Source organism: Saccopteryx bilineata, chromosome 1, assembly GCF_036850765.1.
Source record: "Saccopteryx bilineata isolate mSacBil1 chromosome 1, mSacBil1_pri_phased_curated, whole genome shotgun sequence".
Lineage (NCBI taxonomy): Eukaryota > Metazoa > Chordata > Mammalia > Chiroptera > Emballonuridae > Saccopteryx > Saccopteryx bilineata.
The window spans coordinates 333,340,060-333,352,906 of NC_089490.1; positions in this window are offsets into that span (position 1 = coordinate 333,340,060).

A 12,847-nucleotide genomic window follows, 5' to 3' on the forward strand; every position below is an offset into this window, starting at 1 on the left:
TATTTATCCACCTTCCAAGTCCCTTTGACTTCATCTGGTGGCCTGAAAAAAGTTTCCATATCACTGTTAGAGCTTCTGGCCTCTTAAAAAGAGGAAAAAGGCTTTTTTTTGTTTTGTTTTAACTGCAGCTATTTATGAAGAAAAATTTTTTCTGGCTCTATAATGGTTCTGTTTTGTGTAACAGACATGGGAGTATGTCATATCAGTCAGCCAGGAAAATGACATGTTAAGCTAATTTTATAAGTTGGTGGTCCCCATATCCAGGAGAGCCATCAGCCAAAGCAAACTCAGAGCCATTGTCAGTTCATTGTCACGGACCACAGACACAGGGAAGGGGAGTCACGGCCACTGGAGATGTCTGCTGATGCCCCAGAAGAGAGCTTCAGTCCTCTTGGTTTGCCTTTAAATTGCTCTCTACCTGTTAGTTTCACCTACATACCACCCCGTTGTGGTGTGAGTGAAAAGCCCAGGGCACAAGGATCTGCACACTTCTACTCTGTACTGTAGATTGTTATTGCACTTTTATCTCAAAGTGAATGTAGGGAAGCGTGTAATTTAAGTTCTCTTCCCTGTAAGGCTGTGTTTCTCATTTTATTACCTCCTCATTAAGTAGTTATGAAGTTAAGGAAAAGTCAACACAATCTGGAATGAATTCATAATCCTTGCACTTGTAGAAATATTTTCCATATAGAAAATACCTTTTTTAATAAAAACAATATTATTTTCATGGCATCTGTGAAGTAAGCAGGGCAGGCATCACTTTGCTTTAGAGAGGAGGACTGAGACTTGGAGAGTGCAAGGGACTTGCCCAGGGTGCCCCAATGGGACATGGGACATGGGACAGCCAGGTCTTCTCATGCCTTGCCCAGGGTTTTGTTTTGGTTTCATTTTACACTTCGTTGTGGGTTGAATTGTGTCCACTCAAAAGATGTGTTGAAGTTCTAACTGCCGTGCCTATAAACGTTAACTTATTTAGAAATAGGGTCTTTACAGACATAAGCAATTTAAGATGAGCTCATACTAGCTGAGGATGGGCTTTAATCCAATGACGGGTGTCCTTAGAATAAGAGGAAATTTGGACATGTGCACGGAGAGGAAATCTCCATGTGAAGGCAGAGGCAGGAATTAGAGTGCCATAGCTGTGGGCTGGTTGAGAAACACCAAAGATTGCCGGCAACCACCTGAAGCCAGGAAAGAGGGCTCCAATCGAAATCAATTTTAGCAAAGCCTTGATTTCAGACTTCTAGCCTCTAGAAGTGTGTATGCTAGCCATGCACTTTGTTACGGCTATCCCAGGAAACTAGTATCTATTCCTCTGATTTCTTTAATTACTACAAATAGTTCATTGGAAATTGGTAAACATTTTAGCAGGCAACTCTCTCAGTAACAAGACCTGGCCACGAGCTTCTGTTTTCTAAGGATTATGTGGCATTATCACTCTGGTAAATTTCTTTATCTGTAAATTGGGCACCTCTAGAATAAACCCCATGATCCTGGACACTTAACTGATTTGAACTGGTCTTGGCTGGTCTCCTGCCCACCCCCCACCCCCCCAAGGGGAGCTCTGCGTGTTGGGCCAGGACCTTGACTGGAATGTGGCCCAAGGGTTTTTAGCATTTCTGTTCTGAGAACTGATTTTTTTTCACTTTCCCATTTTAGCTTTCACATGCAATCATAATTTTAAAGCTGAGCTGACTCTTGACTAAAGAGGTCAGCCTCGGCCTTCTGTCTTCTGAGGTTCTGTGAACAGAAATAAACCACTCTCAGAGAAGGGCGTAGTCCTCTCCTCCACCCGCAGCTGGGATGCAGGACTGGGAGCATCTCGCTAAATGTTTTGTAAAGGTTGGACCTGCAAAGGTTTCATCCAAAAGGTTTTCAAAATAGACTGTGGCCCCACCTGAAATTCCCAGAATCACTCTGTCTCGTCCTCTCCTTCTGTCTCATTCTTAGGTTAAGAGAAGCCATGGATCCACCTGTCCACACAAAGGATTCCAACTCCTCCAACTCCCAGGGAGAGAGAATAAAAAAATAAAATGTTTTACATTTCACATAAATCACCTGATTTTCATCAGCTTCTCGTGTGGTTTCCTATAAGCAAGCACCCCATCTTCTTTTCACCCAAGAACCTGCTTAATCTCGTGGGTAGCCCATGTTAAATGCCTTTCTCTTTAAGAGATGAAATGATTGGCTATCTCAGTTTTCTAAAATGCCTGAGGGTTACATCGTTTCACTTGCTATGAGGTAAACTGGGTAGAGTATAAAGTAAGGAGATGGAGTTGATAAGTCACATAGAAAATCTAGTTACATTGTTTTTATCTCATTCCCTTGCCTTTTCACGTTTTTCCCTTTGCCTGGAAGCCCCTTCCCTCTTTCTTCAACTATATAGAGCAGGGGTCTCAAACTCGCGGCCCGCCCACCAATTTTGTGCCGCTGCAGACTGGCCCGCAGATTAATCCGCGAAGTTTGATTAGTCTGCGGGCCGCACAAAATTGGTGGGCGGGCCGCACGGCCGCAAGTTTGAGACCCCTGATATAGAGTATGTCTATTCTTCCCTCATGATTGCAGTTTTAGGCCCTCCTTTCTAGGAAGACTTCCCTGACTCTCCCACTTGCCATGTCCTGCCTCCCTTTCCTCCTTGCCGTTGGTAAGTTTAAGCCTATGTGTTATCAACTCCAGCAGCCGTCATTGCATGGTTTGTGATGGTCTATTCGTGTGTCCATCTCCCTACTAGATTGAGCTCCCTGAGGATCACTGAGCTCTCTGAGCACCCAAAGGTGTATCTGCCTGTGTGCCCTCTGAACACTAGTGTCAGGAATATCTGTGGAAGAAAAGAAGGTAGGTTAGGAGGAAGGGAGGGTTTTGCCTTATTAGGTAGGGGAACTGAGGGGCTTTGGTAACAAATGTGGCCAGCATAGGAAAGAAACCAAAAATGATGAGAGCCATTACAGAGGCAGGACTTTCTGGAAACATGATCGGACAATAGCCCCAGAGAAAATCTCTAGCCTCAAAGGTGAATTTCAAGAGGATCACCTACCCGCTGTGTTGCTTATTGTTATTTCCTTCCACCTTTTTTCTCCTCCTCCTCCTCCTCCCCAGCAACTATTTGCTGGGAGCCTACCGTGTGGAGAACACTGGAGTGGGCCAGGGAAGTGAGAGAGGGACGAGTGTAAAAGATCGTGAAAGACAAGGTCCAACTCAGAGTCCAAAAGTGCAAATGACAAAACAGAGAAAGAATTTAGCTGTTATTAACAAGCTTAAAACTCCAAACCTGGAAAAACAAGTCCTTTACTGCCTAGTAAATATTTTTTGAACAGCTGAATGAGGATCCAAAATGTGCCAGCCACTGTCCTGAGAGGGCACTGTAGGGGACACCAAGATAAATAAGACACAACCTTTCTCTCCAGAAGTTCGTGGCAGCAAACCACATGCCCCCTTTGTCTCTGCCCCCTTAAAGGGTCAGCGCTGCTGGTCCTGTCACATTTATATGTGATTGCTTTCTAACCTAAGGTCCAGGGCCTTGTTGATTTAGCTCAGACAGAAGAGCAATGGGAAAACATTTCCCAAATAGTTGTCATCTCACCATTTGATCCCTGAAAGGACACATCTACTCAATAAGTAAATGTGTAATGAGGGCGTGGGGAAGAGGAAAAAGGGAGAATGGATGAGTCTAGATACCACGACTCTTTTAAGACTTGGTTTGCTCACCAAAACACCCTCTGAATTCAATATGCAGAAAATAAAAATAAAAATTTACTCCTATTGTGCCACCAGAGGCACATTTTTCAGTTGATATCATCAGATCAGCTACCGGCCCCATCTGAACACTTTTTCTCGCATACATGCTGACTTACAACATTGACAGCGAGTAGGTGTTTTGTGTAGGTATGTCTGTCTTGTATCCTCTGGTCCTCGTTCTCATGCTTCTTTCCTGTCATTTTTCTGCACATCCAAAGAGACTGCTCTGTAGAAGTTAAACAAACTCATGTCCTCATTTACCCAGAGTGAAAGCAATAAATGTGTGATGGACTTGGCTGAGAATCGCCTGTGGGGAGTTGCGGGGCAGTGAGTCGTTCAGTGTAACTGGAGCCTGAGATTCTTAGAGTGGGAGACAAGGTGGGCTGAGGCCAAGTTGTGAAAGGCCTGGGAGGTTGTGCTCTCCCGCTGTGGGCATGGGGGAGCCGACCAGAGTTGGGGCCGGGAAGGCTCACATCCCCGTTGGTGAGAGCTCGCCCTGGCTGTGGCCTGTGGGCGGGAGAGAAGGCTCGCTGGAGGCAGGCAGATCAGTCTGGACGGACAAACGTGAAAGTCTGGAAGAAGGTGGTAGCAGAGAGGTAGAAAGGAGGCAGCGATTTTTAGAGAAACCACAACAAACTGCAACCTCCATATCACTGTTCAATGAGCCGAAGCTTCGCTTTCTAAACTGCCAGAGTTTCAGAGGCAAGCACTTTGTGTTTGCTCTATACACCTGATATAGCATCCTCCCTACGTTGCAAGCACAGATCAATAACAACCTTGTCACCATGGGGCCGTGGCAGATTGCAACCCTGGCCAACCACCCTGGGTTTTCCCAAGAGGCTATCTCCCTCACAGTCCTCAGGTCAGCATGACACCATTTGTTGGTGGCTGGAAGGGACAGGGGCCTTGTGAGGAGCATGTCGTGTTTAGTTGTTTTTGTACTGCTAAGGGGCCCTCTTACCTCTTTTGGACTCAGAGTTTCTTATCACGACATACTTCCTAGAATAGTTAATACAAATTCCATTGTAAGGGCTTAATTCAGTACAAACCTAATCCTAGTCATGTCTCCCAATCTAGATTTTATTTCTTGATACACTTTTCTTTGCCTGCTACTGTTTGTTATCAATAAAAGTCTGGACTGCCTAACCAGATCCACGGAAAATGATATCACAGGCACACACATTTTTCCTAGCCCTCTTCCTTTTAAATCAGAATTCTGTATAACATTTTCCATAAGTGAAAGACAGAACCACTTCCTAGCTCTTTCTTTTTTTTTTTAAACAACAGACCTTCCTTTTGGATTTACATCAGTATTTAGCTAACTTCCTGAACACTTCACCCATTTCCTGAACTTATTCTGAGGAAGGAAAAACATCCTCCTTCAGAAATAAATGCAAATAATCACAGGGATTATTTTTTATTAAATAAATGGTGTAAATGCAATGGAGTTTTTGTACAATGTGCATTTACTATGGGTATTTCAACAAAAATCTATTTGTTGTGATTCTGTACTGTCCATTGTATTTGCAGGTAGTCTGAAGAATTATAACCAATACGTAGGTACTCAAGAGATGAGTTCTGAACATTTGCAATTTTTGCTCTTAAAAAGTATTTTTAACTGAAAAATCTAAACACTAGGGGGGATTGTTTTCTATAGGTCAGCAGTTTTGAAACTGTTTCTTTTAAAATGAGTTTCTTGTGACACCTAGTGGAAAATAAGGGGAAAACACCTCCAGGGTCCACTATGGACTCCTTAGAGTGTTGCAGAAATAATTTACATTTGCTTAAGAGAAAACACACCCCTTCCAAGCACTTCTTAGTGCCCACAGTGCCTAGAAATTCTGAGAAGTAGTGACATGGAAAGAACAACCCTTTTGTGTTTCTGGACATGTTCTCTGTTCTTGATTAATATTTCCTGAGCCAGCCTACCACCAAGGCTGAATACAGTCGGTTCAACTTTAAGAATGAACGAAAAATGTGAGACTTTGCAGAGGAAACACATCAGTGCGTCAAGTTGGATTTATTTCTCTCTATTGGTGAAGAGGCCCCCTCCCATTTAGCCATCTTAGTGGAGAAGAATGGTACTTTTTGGTGAATAAATCTCATTGACATCATAGAGATATATTTTAGGCCAATTGCTAGTCATTTCTGAATGCTTTTCAGGGCCCTTCTGTTTTCTAGTGTTTGGCTGCATCTGACTTTTAAAGAGAGAAGTGATAGGGATCTCGGAGAGTCTGCTTGCTTCCATCCTTAGCCCCACCCCCACCTAGCAGAAAGCCATCCGGGACAGATGGATATCTAGCCTCCTTACACCATTCTCAGGAAGAGACTCCTTAATCCATCACTCAGTCTGACACTCTTCCCTAGGTTCAAACCCTACTCTCTGACCCCTCGGCTCTCTCCCAGCCTCACCTCCCACCAGTTCCTCAGACATAGCCTATGTTCTAGCTAATTCCAACCACTTCCAGTTCCCTGTCTACCTCCTGCTATTTCATCCTTCTTTGCCTTTGCACATGCTGGTCTCTCCAATCAGAAGACTGTTACTCATGGCCCTGTGCTCATTTTCCCAGACTGTGTGTAACTGTTTCCTCTCCTGGGATCCTTGCATGATCCAACCATGTGGAGCTGACAGTGCACTTCACTCTGTCACCTTTCAACCGAGGTCGAACATCTATAATTGCACATTTCACATGACATCCTATGGTTTCTATGTGTCTCTTGCCTAGATAGCTGTGGGCTTTTCAAGGACAAGAACTTGTGCCTAACACCCTGGCTTGTCCAGGTGCTCCACAAATGTTCACTGATGTCCTGACACCAGCCATTTGTGACTGTTAGATTGTTCCACTTGGCTACAGTGTTTTGATAGGAGCAAACTAGGAGTGGAGGCAACTAGTTTAAGGGTAGAGTTTACCAACAGGAGAGTAGGTCTTTAAAAATATACAGAATTATTTATTATCCCAAGTGACATCAGCCATCACCTCCTGAGGAATAAGATGGTTTTACAAAAATAATCTCTTAAATTTCTAACTGGGTCTAACATTGTAGAATTCTATAATTGGGAAAACTATGATCTAAAACAGGGTTTTAAAATTTTTAAACATTGATTTTAGAGAGAAAGGAAGGGAGAGAGAGAGAGCAAAACATTGATTTGTTGCTCCACTTATTTATACATTCATTGGTTAATTCTTGTATGTGCCATGACAAAAGATCAAACCAATAACCTTGGTGAACTTGTAACCTTGACATATGAGGACAATGCTCTAATCAAATGAGCTACCCAGCCAGGACTAAAACAGGGTTTTTAAAAATCTGGGGTTAATACAGGGAATATACAAAATATTTTATGTACATATGTGTATTTATTCTAGGGAGATAGTCCATACTTTCATAGATGGGTCTATGATCTCAAAAGGTTAAACACCACCGATTAAGACTCATTGACCAAAAAGGCAATCATAATCTCTCCTGGGTCAATAGGAGTTGACACCTTCTTGAATGCTTCAGGAGGGGGGGCTTATAAATCAGCAGATGTAAAGCCCTTGTTGCTTTTTCTCCATTGCCTTTTGTTAGGGAACACCTGCAGGTCTCTTCTGTGTTGAAAAAGAAAAGCTAAGAGGCTTTGAGCTATGTTCCATTTGGGCCGCATTCATGTCCTCCTCCTCAGGTTATAGATGTAAGGCGAGGGTGTGGTTAGAACTCTGGTCAGCAGATGATTATGTACCTTTCTCCACATAACATAATTACCCTCCTCTGGGAAAGCTACCTTATAGCGCCCACCAGTTCTGCCCAAGTGGTCCACATTGAACCCTCTGGGTAACATCGGGAAGCCTGCACATGAAGCCTGACCATGAAAAAATTCTGCCATGGTGGTCTAGGCCTGCCAATTGCTAGGATACTTTTGCTCCTTGATAGGAGATGCCATCTACAAAGTGAATTTGTGGGTGTGCAACCTAAACAGTCACTCAAGGCCCCATCCTGAGAAAGGCCTTTGCTTTGCTTAATGTTCTATGGCTGCTATCTGGAAACCCTTAATCATTTTTGAACATAGGGCCCCACACTTTTACTTTGCGATTGGCCCTGCAAATTAAGTTGCCAGTCCTGAGTGGCTGTGTATATAAAGCAGCACCATGGAGTAGAAAGAGCATGAGTTTTGGAGTTGACAGCTGGGGATTCAAATCTCAATTCTGTAACTTCCCAGCTGTGTGAGCTTGAGGAAGTTACTTAACCTCTCTGAGCTTCATTCATTGTTTTTCTATCAAAAATGGTGATCATAATTGAAAGGCAATCTGCAGGCTGAACCAAAAACATGAGGCGAGTATGTTCCAAAAGGAAAATTTCTTTTAAAAGCACCCGGTGCAGGCAGGCTAAGACCAGCAAAGGGTGTCAGCCCTGAGAGAGGGATAGGTCAGCATTTATATGGATTAGTCAAAGGGCCTTGGGCAAAAGTGGCTGACTGTAAAGTCAGAAGACACGGCCACCATCACAGCCGCTTGGCCAGTGCAGGTCTGCTTTAGATTCGGACAGTCGGTAAAGAAACAACGGAGCCAAGAACTGGTGGGCCATCACTTTTAATCCTAGCTTGCACCCGGTGGGCAAGTAAAAACACACACTGGGCTCCAAAACCCACTCACATTCAGTGCTCACAAAGCTACTGACTTATCCAAGTTTCCTAGAATCAAAGGTTTCTAGCTCACCAACCTTATTCACCTCTGTTCCCCATCTCCTTCCCTCTCCCTGCACAAACTCTGCACAAACTGGCTTCTCTTTCAGCATTCTGCCATCTTGGCTGCCTCTCCTCTCCTCCATGTGGCCTTACTCTGCTCTCCTACAGCATGGGCTTCTTCTAGAAACGTGATGGCGAACCTTTTTATAAAAACCATCCACTTTTGCGGTGCTGGTAAACCTGGTCCCTCCCGCTCACTAGTGGACATTCCAGCTTTCATGGTGGGTGGTAGCAGAGCAACCAAACGGCGCCGCGATTGACCCACCATCAAAACTGGAACACCCACTCGTGGGCAGGAGGGACCAGGTTGACCAGCATCGCAAAAGTGGGCAGTTTTTATAAAAAGGTTCTGTAAGGTATTTTTCCCCACCGAGAAAGAAGGAAGGGGTTGGAGCCACAAAGTGTGGAATAATAAAAGGCTTTATTGAGTACAGCGCACATCCCACTCGACAAGGTTCCCTGGCTCTGAGGAAAGATGGAGGCCAAGGAAGTTGCAAGTGGTGACCCGTGTGGGAAATATTTAAAGGGTCCCTAGGGTGGTCGAGCTAATATGACGTGGTGAAATCTCACTGGCTGGTAGACAGTCACTGTTTTCCAAAGGGTTCCTGGGAAGTTTCTTTTGGCGCACTTGGTTGTGGGTGGTCTTAGCCAAAGTTCCTGGGCCTGAGCTTTCCCCATTATCCACCAACCTTACAGGTTCACTATCATGGTCCTAGAACATAATCACTCTTCTCCTGGACCAACGTGATCTCTCTTCCTTTTAAAACCTTTTGGCACAAAAGCCCTCCCCCAACACATATTAACATAATCACGCCCATCCCAAGCAGTCACCTGGGTGATGGGCTTCCAGGTGGGCAGTGCCATCTTTAACAAAATGAGCATAATATATTTTATCTGCCCAACACTGACCTTTCTGCATCTGACTCAACCTTCTTTTATCATCATCCAGCTGCAAGGGAGGTCTGTGCCAGATTACTGAGGAAGCAAGTCCTTCTTCCTCCTTCAGGCCTGCATTGTTCTTAAGATAGTGGCCGAATGACCATTTTATTTATTGATAATATCTAACTTCTACAATTGTCAGGGCAATTGAAATCATGGCAGCAATGATTTGAAAATAACTAGTCAAGAAAATATGAAATACATTAGCATGAAAAACATATCAAAACAAAGCAAGCAAATAAAAAAGTAATTCAAACAGTCTTTTAGGGCTGGATAGGATCCTAAAGATGAGCTCCCTGGTCAACTTGCTTCCACATTTGTCTTTCCATAGGACCTTGTACATAGTGCCATTAAAGCACTTAAAAATATTATTGTTATTTTCCTTTGATACACATTTTGCCCCCATTAAACTTTGTGTGTGTGTGTGTGTGTGTGTATGTGTGTGACAGAGAGAGAGAGAGAGAGAGAGAGACAGACAGACAGACAGACAGGAAAAGAGAGAGATGAGAAGCACCAATTCTTTGTTGTAGCACCTTAGTGTTCGTTGATTGCTTTCTCAAATGTGCCTTGACTGGGGGGCTACAGCAGAGCGAATGACCTTGGGCTCAAGCTGGTAAGCTTTCTCAAACCAGATAAGCCCATACTCAAGCTGATGACCTCGGGGTTTCAAACCTGGGTCCTCCATGTCCTAGTCCAATGCTCTATCCACTGCGCCACTGTTGGTCAAATAAGTTTGTAAATGTTATGATTATGTTTGCTTTGGGTGTGGGAGACAGGCTGTAAGCTGGCAAGGTCCTTATAGTCTAAAGCTTAGTTATAAGACTAAATTTTTCCCACCCTTTTAGTACTAAGATCTTTTCAAAACTAAGCTTTTCCCCACACCTTGACTGTTGCATGATGTGGGGTGGTGCACTCTTATGAGAAATCCCATCATGCCTCAGATAAGTGGCTTTGTATCAGAGACTTTCTTATTTGTATATTGGCTTAAAGGCTTTAATTTCTACACTATAAAATAAGGCAGACCAGGGGCTCTTTCTCTCAGATCCTGCCATCAGCATTGCAGAGGAGAGGCAGCCAAGATGGCAGAGTGCTGAAGGAGAAGCCAGTTTGTGCAGAGTTTGTGCAGAGAGAAGGAGATGGGGAACAGAGGTGAATAAGGCTGGTGGGGCCTTTGATTCTAGGAATATTCAGTTTTGGGAGCTCTGAATGGAAAGGGAAGATTTTTTCTGCTGTATGTATTTTCTTGCCTGCCTGGTGCAAGCTAGGATTGAAGGTAATGGCCCACCAGTTCTTGACTCTGTTGTTTCATTACCGTCTGTCTGAATCAAATGCAAACCTACTTGTGTCAGGCGGCTGTGATGGTGGCCGTGACTACTGGCTTTACAGCCACCACCTGGTCAGCCCCCCACCCATTAAACTTTTGAGATCCTGTTGGGCGGATGAAATGTATTATGCTCACTTTGTTGAAGATTACGCTGCCCACGAGGAGGCCGTCGCCCAGGTGATATTGATGTGTGTTGGGGTGGGCTAAAGGCAGGCAGAATCCTTGTAGCCTGGGGCTTGGTTTTGGGATTAAGCCTTTCCTACCCTTTTTGATGTGGGGTGGTACAATCCAATCATGCCTCAGAGAAGTGACTTTGTATTGGAGATTTCCCTATTTTGTATATTGGATTAGAGGTTGTGAAGCTACAATATAAAATGGGGGCAGAGCGAGAGTTTGCCCTCTTAGTTCCTGAGGTTATCATTGGAGGAGAGAGCAGAGCAGAGAGCAGAAGGAGGCCACGTGGAGGAGGCCAGGAGAAGCAGCCAAGATGGCGGAGTGCTGAGTGAGATGCCAGTTTGTGTAGAGTTTGTATCTGGGATAAGGAAGGAGATGGGGAACAGAGGTGAATAAGTCTGGTGAGCTAGAAACCTTTGATTCTAAGAAACTCGGATAAGTCAGTAGCTTTGTGAGCACTGAATGTGACTGGGTTTTGGAGCCCAGTGTGTATTTTTACTTGCCCGCCAGGTGCAAGCTAGAATTAAAGACTATGGCTCACCAGTTTGTGGCTCCGTTGTTTCTTTACCGACTGTCCGAATCCAATGCGAACCTGCATGGACCAGGAGGCTGCTGTGATGGTGGCTGTGGCTGCTGGCTTTACAGATCCCCTAAAACCAGGGACTGGGTCTATCTTCTAAAAAAAAATTTCAATTCTGTTGGGGAGATAAAATGTATTATGCTCACTTTGTTAAAGATGGTGCTGCCCACGAGGAGGCTGTCACCCAGGTGATATAAATATGTGTGTCTCTGTGGGCTGTGGGCAGGCAGAATCCTTGTAGCCTGGGGCTTGGTTTTGGGATTAAGCCTTTCCCACCCTTTTTGATGTGGGGTGGTACAATCCCATCATGCCTCAGTTAAATGACTTTGTATTAGAGACTTCTCTATTTTGTATATTGGATTAAAGGTTTGGATTTCTACACTATAAAATAGGGGCAGAACAGGAGCTTGCTCTCTCAGTTCCTGGGATTATTAGCATTAGAGGAGAGAGCAGAACAGAGAGCAGAGAAAGGCCACATGGAGGAGGCCAGGAGAGGCAGCCAAGATGGCGGACTGTTGAGTGAGAAGCCAATTAGTGCAGTTTGTGCAGGGAGAAGGAAGGAGATGGGGAACAGAGGTGAATAAGTCTGATGAGCTAGAAACCTTTGATTCTAGGAAACTTGGATAAGTCAGTAGCTTTGTGAGCACTGAATGTGAGTGGGTTTTGGAGCCCAGTGTGTGGTTTTACTTGCCCGCCGGGTGCAAGCTAGAATTAAAGATGAAGGCCCATCAGTTTTTGGCTCCGTTGTTTCTTTACCGACTGTCCGAATCCAATGCAAACCTACATGGGCCGGGCTGCTGTGATGGTGGCCTTGGCTTCTGGCTTGACAAATTCCTAGCATAAGGCCTGTCACAAAGTAGATACCTAATAAACTTTTGTTGACGGAATAAGCTAGTTCATTATTTTATTTTATGGTTGAGAAAGCTAAGGCTTAGGGAAGTTAGATGAGTTGCTCAAGCTCACAAAGCTTGTCCTTGGCAAAGCCAGGACTGGAGTCCCCTCTGTTTGTTTTGAAAGGATTGCCTGGGGCCCCATGTGGACCCAGCCCTTGGAGCTATTAAACACAGTATTTATATCTTGCTGAGTTGCAATTATCAGATTATCTGGGAAATGTTTAAGCCTTTTATGTAAGTGTATATTTATTTATTTGGAGTAAAATCTCAGAGGGGAAGCTTGGCCACTGGAGCTAGAATATACTTGGGACGTCCCCGAGAACTTGCAGAGAAAGCAATCCATCAGTTCACCTTTACGGAGCTCACAGTTGTGCACAGCTCTGGCTCCCCTGCTTTCCTTCCCCATTCACGGGGTTATCTTCTGTGATGCTGATGTCCTGCACATGATTGATCACCCACCACTATCTCGGGAACCGACC